An 11,411-nucleotide genomic window follows, 5' to 3' on the forward strand; every position below is an offset into this window, starting at 1 on the left:
TGATTAACCATTTTCTTACACTGGTTATAATCAGTATTTGATTCAGAGAGGGAAGCATTCATTATTGATATACTCTATAGGCTCTTTTTTTTAAATTCCATCTTTTACAAATAATCAAGATTGGGGCTGTCAAAATTATGTTTTTATCATGTAAAAATTTTCAACTCCCTAAGTCCTAATGTTGAACAAATAATGCAGCTGGTCCTGCCTAGGAGGTTCTGTAAAGCTCCTCATGGTACAGCAATATTAAAGGAGACATCCCATCGTAGCTGGCTACAGGCAACACATTTGCAAAACTGAGGGGAAATTGCCTAACTATCTGTAATAATGAGTGAAAATTGTTAGACTCCTAGAAATACAGACAGGGTTGTAGGAGTCTTTGTAATCAGTATATCAGTCTTAAATCAAGGGAGTGACAAGGCTGATGTGAAGCAGATTAGATCAGCTGGTTTGGGCCCAGCATGGAATACAGAAGTGGATCAATGGACAACAGTGAGCAAGGACAGATAGCAAACAGACATGGATGAAAATTAGAAGGATATCTGTAGCAGTTGTGGCAGAATGTTTTTTCAAAACCTCTGAAAAAATAAACCAGTAATAAATGTGGGGGGGGTGCATAAATTTATCTGGTTATTATTTTTAATTGTGTTTATGCTTAAGTGAGCTGCTTCGTAATCTGTATATAATTAATTTTATCATGTGAGTTTAGCCATTCTCAATTAATCATTTCTGATGTCTTTGTAAACTGTTGAGCCAAAAAAACCCTTTCCAGAATTGTTAATCATAGGAAAGTAACTAGATATTTGTACTATCATTCTTTTTGCTCAGGGGCAACAGATGAGGCAAGAACACAACAGTGAATGATCCCATGCAGACTCATTCCTGTCTAAGACTGCTTAGGACAGTCACTGTGAAGTAACAAGTACTCATAATAATGTCTAACATTTGTCTAATAATGTCTAATATTCTGTGTATTACATGTTTAGTCCCTTCAAGAACTCTACAAGGCAGATATTATTTTGATCCCCATTACTGATGGGGAAATTGAAGTACAGACAGTTAAGTTATATCCTCAAACTATGTTCTAATCAAGAAGCAAGTAGATGGACACATTAAAGAAAGTATAAATTTATATTATAAAATACAACTATATATATATATATATATATATATTTTTTAGATTTTATTTATTTGACCGAGAGAGAGAGAGAGCAAAGGAGGGAATACAAGCAGGGGGAGTGGGAGAGGGAGAAGCGGGCTCCCCATGGAGCAGAGAGTCTGACACAGGACTCAATCCCAGGACCCTGGAATCATGACCTGAGCCAAAGGCAGACACTTAATGACTGAGCCACCGAGGCACCCAAAGAAAATATAACTTATATCATCAGAAGAGATATACATCCAGACTTACATCCATGAGTCTGACTTCAGCTCAGTGGTCTGACACACTGCTTTGTGCTTCATTTGTTCTTTCATGGGTGAAAGTGCCTTGCCCCTGGAATTCATCATTCTGATCCTCCTGAACACTTATGAACTATTTATTCATTTAAAAGATTATCCTTTCCCCCAGTAACTTGAGATATTTACATGACAAAAAATATGAACCTCATACTATATGCAAAAATTATCTCAAATGAGTCATGACCTAAATATAAAATCTAAAACCATAAAAATAAGAAAGAAGGGCCTGGATGCTCAGTTGGAAAAGTACATGAGTACACCTCAGGGTTGTGCGTTTGAGCCCCACATTGGGTGTAGAGATTACTTAAATAAGTAAACTTTAAAAAATTTTTCTAGAAAAAAAAATATGGTAGTGACAATGGGTTAGACAAAGATTTCTTAAATAGGACAAAATAGCACAAATTCTATAAGAAAACATTTGACAAAGTAAACCTTATCAAAATTAAAATATTTTATTATTCAGAAGATACTAGTAAGAAATTGAAAAGACAAGCCACAAACCAGGAGAAAATACAAACACGTATCTTATAAAATATTTATATCTAGAACATATAAAGAGTTCTTAAACCCAACAACAAGAAGATTAAAAAATTGTCAAGAAATAATAGGTAAAATATTTGAACCCATACTTCAATAAAGAAAAGATTTAGTAAGCACAAGAAGGATACCCTATGTTATTAACTGGAAGATTAAAATTAAAACTTAAATCAAATACCACCAGATCTTCACTAGAATAGTTATATCAAAAGCCTAACAAATATCAAGCTTTGGTCAGAATGAGAAGCAAATGGAATTCTCACATACTGCTGGTGCAAAAGCAAAATAGACACTTTCACTTTTAGCCCTTTTGGAAAACAGTCTTAGTTGTTTTTGTTACGGTGAGTATTGTTACAATAAGTATATACTTACCATATGACCCAGTAATTCCACTTCTAGAAATTTACCCAAGAGAAATGAAAACATATGTCCACACAAAGACTACTTTATAGCAGGTTGATTCATAAGCAGCAAAAACTGCCAAGAATTCAACAATCAACTTGTGAGTAGATAAATAAATAGTGGTATGTCCATACAAAGAGATACTACTCAGCTATATAAAGAAACTACTGATACATCCAAGAACACAGATGAATCTCAAAAGCTTTATGCTATGAGAAAGAAGCCAGAAACAAAAGACTTCATATTCTATAGACCTATTCTTAAGAAATTCTTAAAAGGGCAGGCTGTAGATACAGAAAGCAGACAGGTGGTGGCCAAGGGTTGAAGGTGGAGACTGATTGAAAGGGATCATGAAAGAGAATGTTTTGGGCACCTGCGCCTCAATGTTTATGCAGCAATGTCCACAAGAGCCAAACTATGGAAAGAACCCAGATGTCCATCGACAGATGAATAGATAAAGATGATATCACACACACACACACACACACACACACAGGAATATTACGTAGCCATCAAAAAAAGAAATCTTGCCATTTGCAAAGATGTGGATGTAACTAGAGGATATTATGGTAAGTGAAATAAGTCAATCAGAAAAAGATGATTATCATACACTCTCATTGAAATGTAGAATTTAAGAAACAAGGCAAATGATCATAGGGGAAGTGAGGGGAAAAAAATGAAACAAGATGAAACAAAGAGGGAGAGAAAACCATGCAAGACTCTTAATCTTAGGAAACAAACTGACAGAGGGGCGAGGGGTGGGAAAATGGGGTGGCTGTGTGATGGACATTGGGAAGGGTATCTGTTGTGGTGAGTGCTGTGTGTTGTGTAAGACTGATGAATCACAGACCTGTACCCCTGAAACAAATAATACATTATATGTTAATAATGTTAATAAAAAAAAAAGATAAAAAATTTAAGAAAAGAACTCTTTGGGACTATGAAAATATTCTACATAATGATGGTGGCTACCCAACTGTACATATATGTTAAAAATCTCTGAGATGTACACTTAAATGAATTTCAACTTTTGCAAATTACAGCTCAATAAACTGACACCCCAGAAAGTCTCTTTAGTCTATCATAACACAGCAGATTTGTTGAAGAGCTACATCATACAGAGTCATAAGCCTAAGCAAGATTATTTTTGCATCTTCTTCACTCACCTATAATTTTTTGCCAGGGTATTTGCTTGCCTATATATTGTTTCCAGTACCATTTTATTATCACATGAATTACCATCAAGTATTTTATGATGAAGGACTTTTGTTTTAAAACACATTTCAGGGTACCTGGGTGGCTCAGTGGATTAAGCCTCAGCCTTTGGCTCAGGTCATGATCTCAGGGTCCTGGGATCAAGTCCCACATCAGGTTCTCTGCTCAGTGGGGAGCCTGCTTCCCTCCCCACTCTGCCTGCCTCCCTGCCTAATTATGATCTCTCTCTCTCTGTCAAATACATAAATAAAATCTTTAAAAAGATAAAACAATAAAAATAAAACACATGTTTCATTGAATCACAAATACTAGATTCTGTGAAGGTGAAATACTGTTTTTGCACTGCCGACATTCAATCAGCGTATGAGGTGGGGGTGCTTTTTTGATTTCTAGGATGTTGAAGTCATTTCATCCCTTTAGGACACCCATTGGTGGTGATTGTTTATCCAAGTGGCTGCTGCCCAGATGAATGTAACAAAATCCTAAATGCTTACAATTCATCTTGATTCATTATTTTATGATTGTGTATAAAAATTTGCATGCTAAACTTATTTCATCCAAAAATTCACATTTCAGATGAGGGGAGGTCTGAAAGCCCAGGTGCTTGTTTCCTGCCTGTTCTTACTCATCCACGTCCACATTTATGCAAATGCCAACAGAGTCTGGACCACACAGTATCTTAAAAATCGACTTTTAGAGAATTGATCGAACTCTGAAACTAAATAAAATAGTTTCTCATTCCCTTTTACAAATAAAGGCTTCTGAAGTGATATGGATAAAAGAGAGAACATGTTTCAAAGTTCAGCATGGAAAATAAGAATTATAAGAAAATAACAAGGATTATGTCATGCTTTCTGCTTAAAAAATGTGTTTTTTATACATTATCTCAGATCAAACCAAACCACAAGAGGATCAGCATGACTTGAGATTAACTCCCGAGAAATATTTTTTCCCTTGAATATAGAACATTTCTAAGAAGTTTCCTAACACCTGATCACCCCTGAGACACCTCAGCACAATACACACCTCACTGCACGGATGACATGTGTCATTCATTTAAAACCGTCACATATCACCTCCGAACATGGAATGCAAAGAGAATGATCACATCTCTCTGGTTGTTAGTGAAAACACACTTTTAAAGCGCTTTTTAAAAATCTATTAAAGTCTTGTCATTTTATAATATAACCAAGTTCCTACTGTTTCAGAACAACTAATATCTCAAAGTGAAACATTTTTGGCACAGCCAAATCTAGAGTACACTTTGAGGCTCTACTCCCTGGATTTCTTCCAGGAGGAAAGTCAATTTGCCCGACTAAAAATAATGAAAAGCCACTGAGCACACAGACACATATTTTAGGAAAGTCAGCTCTAGGATGAATAATGAGTAGGAAAAGTTACCATTGGGGATGCACAAAAGGAGATATGGGTGTGCACTTCAAGAACCTGGAAATAAGATGAATTTCAAAGAATTAAATTAATAACACTTCGCATTTTCATAACATAGCAGTAAGCAAAAAGCTTACATAATGTAGAATTCTAATCAAGGTAGTCATTTGTTTTATCCTTTTTTCCTGCTTTTAAAAATATTCAGGTATCATACAGAAATATGCACGGTATAATAAGAGGACAATAGATAAATAAATGTTGACACTCCTGGTATTAGGCTGGAGAACTAGCACACAAATGTACCTTTGCTTTCTCCCCACACTCTACTTAAATAATAGAATAGAGTCTTTAAGGCATAAGAACAGAAGATGGAAGTTAAAGCAGCAAAATCCTGGAAGAGATGGGCTAGTGATAATGACACAAACGACCTGGTGAATGGAATCCAAAAGCAGTAGGGGAGAGTGCCAACAATAAATCTGATTTATTCAATAGAACAGCAGTTGCTAGACCTTCCACCACTATGTACAAGGTCTGAAGAGTCTTCTTCATAGAATCTGACTAGTTAAGAGGAAAAATCTGGAAGATATGAAAATCTGAGGTTGATCAAAAAAAAAAAAAAAAAAAAAACCCAGCCATATCCCCCTACAATAAAATCATGGTACACAAGCCCTAACTCCATCCTCAGACCAAAAAGCACAAATAATCTGATTAAAATGGGCAGAGGACAAAAACAGACACTTTTACAAACAAGACATACAGACAGCCAACAGACACATAGAAAGATGTTTAACATCACTCATCACCAGGGAAATGCATGTCAGAACCACAATAAGGTATCACCTTATACCTGTCAGTGTGGCTAGAATCAAAAGGACAAATAGTAAGTGTTGGCAAGAATATGGAGAAAAAAGAATCCTCAGGTACTGTTGGTAGGAATGCAAATTGGAGCTGTTACTGTGGAAAACGGTATGGAGGGTCCTCAAAAGAATTTAAAATAGAATTATCAGGGGCACCTGGGTGGCTCTGTCATTAAGCGTCTGCCTTCAGCTCAGGTCATGACCCCAGGGTGCTGGGATCAGAGTCCTGCACCAGGCTTCTTGCTCAGTGGGGAGCCTGCTTCCCCTTCTCCCACTCCCTGTGCTTGTATTCCCTCTCTCGCTCTCTCTGTCAAATAAATAAAATCTTAAAAAAAAAATAGAATTTCCATATGATTCAGTAATTCTACTACTGGGTATTTACTCCCCCCAAAAATGAAAACTCTAATTTGAAAAGATAGATGCACTGCTATATTTATTGCAGCATTATTTATAATAGCCAAAATATGGGAACAACCCAAGTATTTATCCATAAATGAATGGATAATGAAGGTGTGGTATTAGTACAAAATGGAATATTTCTCAGCCATAAAAAGAATGGGATCTTGCCAGTTGGAACAACATGGATGGATCTAGAGGATACAATAGTAAATAAAATAAGTCAGTCAGAGAAAGACAAATACAATATGATTTCACTCATATGTGGAATTTAAGAAACAAACAAATGAACAAACAGGGGGAAAAAAAACCCAAAAACAAAACAGACTCTTAAGTATGGAGAATAAAGAGCTGGTCATCAGAGAGGTGGGTGAGGGGATGGATGAAATAGATAAAGATGATTAAGAGTACCTTTATTATTATGAGCACTGAGTAATGTATAAAAATTTCAAATCATTATATTGTACATACAAAACTAATTTAACAATGTATGTTTACTATAGTACAATTAAAAAAAAAAGAAAGAAAGAAAAAACCCAGGCACCTGAGTGGCTCAGTCAGTGAAGCAACGGACTCCCTTTTTTTTTTCAAATATTTTATTTATTTATTTGAGAAAGAGAGAGAGCAAGAGCAAGAAAGTATGAGCAGAGGAGAGAGGTAGAGGGAGAGGGAGAAGCAGACTCCCCGCTAAGCAGGGAACCCAATGTGGGACTCGATCCCAGGATCCTGAGTTCTTGACTTGAGCTGAAGGAAGATGCTTAACTGACTGAGCCACCCTGGCATCCCTAAACGACTGACTTTTGATATTGTCTCAGGTCATGATATCAGGGTTGTGAGATCAAGCCCTGCATCAGGTTCTGCCCTCAGCATGGAGTCAGCTTGAGATACTCTCTCTCCCTCTCCCTCTGCCCCTGCCACTTGCATGCACACATGCTCTGTCTCTCTAAAATAAATAAATACAATAAAAAAAATTTTTAAAACCCCAACATCTGAGTAAAGCCTCTAAGGAAAAATATAATAACTTGGGGGAAACAAAGACTTATACAAAGAGAAGAAAATGTAAAAATCATTAATATACTCAGGATATGAATAATCTCTTACATCCATAAAGACAGAAAAGGCACTGTCAGGAGAATTCCAAAAACAAAAACAAAAACAAAAAAAAAAGGAAAAAAGTTGAAAAAGAGACCTCTTTAACGTTAAACAGCTGATTAACTTAGTGTAAACTCTGTAGAAGTGTTGTAATCTAAAATTGACTCAATCTCTCAAAAAGAAGAGCAGACAGATTAAGAGAAGAAAAATTTGGAAAGAAGTGATAAGAATCACTAACTAGTTCAGGAAGTTTAATATCTGAATAATAGAAATAATAGAAAAAGGAACATAGAAAATGAAGAGAGAAAAATCATTAAAAGATTTCTCAAGAAAATGTCCCCAGAATTGAAGGATATTCTCTTTCAGATTGAAAAAGCTCAGAACAGGGGAGCCTGGGTGGCTCAGTGAGTTAAGTGTCCAACTCTTGGTTTTGGCTCATGTCATGATCTCAGGGTCTTGAGATCAAGCCCCACATTGGGTTCTGTGCTCAGCATGGAGTCTGCTTGAGATTCTTTCCCTCTCCTTCTGCCCCTCCCCTATTATCTCTCTCTGTCTCTCTCAAGCACAATAAATAAAATCTTTAAGAAAAAACTCAGAACAGTGGATTAAAATATACTACACTAAAACATATTCTGAAATTTCAGGAACCTGGTGACCAAGAGAACAGTAAAAAGCAGGTCACATTCAAACAATATCATCATAGGAACCTTAAAGATATATAGCAATAACTTTAAAATACTGAAGGACAGAGGTGTATTTAGGGACCCTGCATGAATGACTTTTCAACTTCAAGGTGGTACGAAAGCAATACACATTAAGTAGAAACTGTACTTCAAATTCTGAATGCTGATCTTTTCACAGGCTAGAAACAGTGATACAATGCTCTCTCATGAGGCTGAGCAACAGTGGTGAGCCAAAGTTCCCTGTCAGCCACCCCATCAGGAAACTGAACAACCATATGCTTACAACAATTCTGTACCCACAAAACCGTTCTGCTTTTCACTTCCAATACACTATTCAATAAATTACATAAATAAATTACCTTTATCATAAAATAGGCTTTGTTTTAGATGATTTTGTACAACTGTGGGCTAATATGTTATGAACATGTTTAAGGCAGGCTAGGGTAAGCTATGATGTTCAGTAGGTTAGTGTACTAAATGCTCTTTTTTTTTTTTAAGATTATTTACTTATTTATTTGAAAGAGAGAGTATGCGCAAGAGGGAGGAGCAGGGAGAGAGGGAGAAGCAGATTCCCCTCTGATCAGGGAGCTGGACTTGGGGCTCCATCCCAGAATCCTGAGGCCACGACCTGAGCCAAAGGCAGATGTTTAACTCACTGAGCCACCCAGACACCCCTTAAATGCCTTTCGATTACAGTATTTTCAACTTCCAATGGATTTATCAAGTCATATTCATCATTAAACTGAGGAAGATCTGTAAAGTATATCCAGCCAGACCAAAAATTGAAAGTGAAGGTAAAGACCAATTTGGACATGCAGGATATTTAAAGTTTACCTTCCTCTCCTCCTCTTTCTCAGGAATCAATAGGAGGATGAACTTCACTAAAATGAAGATGTAAGTCAAGAAAGAGGAAGATATATTAAGGGAAAATTGCATACCTTCTAGAGAGACCAAAAGAATTCCCAGGTGATGGCGAAGACTGTGCCTTCAGCTGTGCCTCATCAAAGAAGGAAAACAATCCAGATTAGAGCAGGGTATAAAGTTCTTCAGGAAGAGATTTCTTCACAAGACAAAACTGACAGAACACCTGATGTATTTCAACATCTTGAGAGGATAATTGTATGACCTTTAGGGAAAATATAAAACTATGCACGGAAAGCAAAATGATCAAGATTCACTACATGGCTCACTGTCAATTGTTTTGAGCCCTATCAAGAGAATGTGGGCTGGGACATGGCACTTGTGCAGTGGAGAGTGGGAGTGATGAAATTCAGCTCAATCTGAAAATTCTGTAGCAGAAAGTCAATAGGTCCTGCCTGAAATCAACAAACCAAGAAGCAGCAATAAAGCATGTTCTTTAGAGACACAGAAATACATCCCAATATAATCCTCCAAAAATGAAAGTATGGGTGAAAGTAGACTGATGGTTTTTACAACAAATTTTATAAGAACTATTTGTCTCTTTTAAATCAATATATGTATAACTTTGGTAAAAATGTTTTGAGGAGCATCGCCCTCTCTTCTCCCCTTGATGGCATGTGCTCATCCATTGACATCTGTGTACTCTGAAAAGGGGGAATCATCTGACAAAAATGTTACTTTGCCTGCTGTGTTTAAGGCTCCCATTTGACCTGATATTATGAACTTTGTTCACACCAACTTGCACAAAAACAACAGCTAGCCATACTCTGTCAGTGAATTAGCAGTTCATCAAATCAGTGTTCAGTCTTGGGGTATTGGCAGATTGGTGGCTTGAATTCTCAGAGTTCGAGGCAGTGGGACTCACCATTTCGGCCAGGGTGCTTTTGGAAATATGTGTCATCGGGGCCGCATGTTTGTACCACCAAAACCTGGTGCTGTTGGCATAGTACAGTGAATATAACCAGAAGCCATATGCCATCCACTCTGCCCTGGCTGCCTCAGCCTTACCAGTGCTGGTCATGTCTAATGGTCATCATAATGAAGAAGTTCCTGAACTTCCTTTGGTGGTTGATGATAAAGGTGAAGGCTACAAGAATACCAAGGCTGTTTTGTTTTGAAAGAAACTTAAAGCCTGGAATTATATCAAAAAGGTCTACGCCTCTCAGCAAATGAGAGCTGTCAAGAGCAAAATGAGAAACCATCATTCTGTCCAGTGCAAGGGACCCTGAATCATCTACAATGAAGACAACGGTATCATCAAGAAACATCCCAGGCATTACTTGACTTAATGCAGGCAAACTGAACATTTTGAAACTTGCTCCTAGTGGGCAAGTGGGACGTTTCTACATTTGGACTGAAAGTGCTTTCCACAAGCTAGAAAATCTATATAGCACTTGGCATAAGACTGCCTCCTTCAAGAGTAACTACAACTTTCCCACACATAAGGTATTAACACAGACCTTAGCAGAATCTTGAAAAGTCCAGGGATCCAAAGAACCCTCTGAGCACCACCCAAGAAGATCCATCACAGGGACCTGAAGAAGAATCCACTGAAGAACCTGAGAATCATGTGGAAGCTAAACTCATATACAAAGACTCTGTGCCAGAATACCATTCTTTGCCAGACCAAGAATCACAAACTCCAGATGGATAAGGCAGCAGCAGCATTAGAAGCCAAATCTGATCAGAAGGGGTTTCTAGGCAAGAAGCCTGTGGTACAGAAGACAAGGAAGAAGGCTGCTGGTGTGAAGAAGCAGAAGAAACCTTTGGTGGGAAAAAATGCTGCAGTTACCAAGAAACCAGCAGCTGACAAGATGCCTGCAAAAAAGAAACCTACCATGGAAGGCAAGAAGCCTGCTGCCTAAAAACTTACATTTGTTTATTCTATAGAAGTCAAATCGTTTTGGACAACTAATTTTGAATAAAGATCTGATTAAAGACTGAAAAAAAAGTTTTAAAAGAGCAATATAGAGACTATGGACTCTGAAAAACAAACTGAGGGTTTCAGAGGTGAGGGAGGTGGGGGGAAAGGGTTGACCTGGTGACGGGTATTAAGGAGGGCATGTATTGCATGGAGCACTGGGTGTTATATGCAAACAATGAATCTTGAAACACGACATCAAAAACTAATGACGTACTGTATGGTGACTAACTAACATTAGAAAAAAAAGACTTGCACAAATAGATAAAAATTTTTTTAAAAGAGCAATATAACAAGTGGTTACTTACGGAGATTATATATATACAGCAATAAAACATAAAAGAGCACCAACTTCCTAATGTGATGTGAATATTGGTAGCATAAGATGAATTTTTCAATAACATCATACATGGAATTAGTAAGTACATATCTCAAAAATTTCAGATAGAAGTGAAGATGACATTGTCAAATCTCTAGCAGCCTAAGACCTAAACTGAACACCATTACACTCCACTGCTTTGACATAATAAAGTGGAA

The 11,411-nt window shown here is 37.1% G+C and overlaps 1 pseudogene; it reads left to right on the top strand.

The window, feature by feature from the left end:
• The first annotated feature begins 9,563 nt into the window (after nt 1–9,563).
• LOC111148920 lies at nt 9,564–10,901 on the top strand (annotated as a pseudogene).
• The last annotated feature ends 510 nt before the right edge of the window (nt 10,902–11,411 follow it).

This window comes from Enhydra lutris, unplaced genomic scaffold (genome assembly GCF_002288905.1).
Source record: "Enhydra lutris kenyoni isolate GAN:26980312 unplaced genomic scaffold, ASM228890v2 scaffoldscaffold2, whole genome shotgun sequence".
Lineage (NCBI taxonomy): Eukaryota > Metazoa > Chordata > Mammalia > Carnivora > Mustelidae > Enhydra > Enhydra lutris.